The sequence below is a fragment of the Trichinella spiralis genome (genome assembly GCF_000181795.1).
Source record: "Trichinella spiralis strain ISS 195 chromosome Unknown Scfld9, whole genome shotgun sequence".
Lineage (NCBI taxonomy): Eukaryota > Metazoa > Nematoda > Enoplea > Trichinellida > Trichinellidae > Trichinella > Trichinella spiralis.
In genome coordinates this window covers 6,997,526-6,998,452 of record NW_003526948.1, presented here as the reverse complement: position 1 = coordinate 6,998,452, position 927 = coordinate 6,997,526, and positions in this window count along the sequence as shown.

The window sequence follows — 927 nt, the reverse complement described above, 5'->3', positions numbered from 1 at the left end:
TCAATATACTGAACAGCTTTTTTGATTATAAACATCATGTGATTTAACGTTGGGGTGAATATTTCAGCTGTATGGGTACAAGGGAGCTGTTTCAGGAAGCTTCCTTGTACATAATGACAGCTTGATTAAACATAGCCTCCCAAGTTTTGGATTTATATATTTTTAGTTATTTGTTTTCTTCATTTCCTGTCGATTCTTCTTTGCTGTTATTGTTCACTGATATATGTTGTTTATTGTTGTTGTTGAATAATGAAAAATAAAAATTATTCTGTTTACTATTTTTTGTGATTTTGCGGAGTTGTTAATTTCGAATTTGATATAATATTATTTTGCACTATAACGTATACGTTTTTGAAAATACTTTTCAGGGAGAAGTATGAAATTCACAACAAATATTAGGTACGTATACAGGTGGTTCATTCAAAAAAAAACATGTTGAAGGAAAAACTGAAATTTCTCGATTGCTAACAAAGAACATATTTGCAACAGCGTTGAAATTTGATATATGTGCGGATGCTGGCATTTTGTAGTTGACACTGCCAATTCTTTCTGACTACTGCAGCTGTGGGCAATTCGTCATATGTCCATTTTCCCTTTGTACTAATATCCCTTTTAGCAATTCATGCGATGCGATGGGAAACGCGATAATTTCTGACAATGGCCAAATCACCATATTCATAAACATTGAAACATTCCCCAGCAAAACAAAATACTTTTGTCTGACGAGCAAAAAAATTTTGTTACTTTGCATTTTACTTGAACAGAAATTTAAGTCTCCAACAAATTGAAAAATTTTCTTTTGCCTGGTTCTATTTGGGGATTCCCCCCTGGGGCAAAAGGTGTCTAAATTGGCCCTTGGAAAATCCCGGGAAAGGGTCCCCCCTTTGTTTATAGCAATGACCCCAAAGGGGCCCCCCCAAAAAAAAA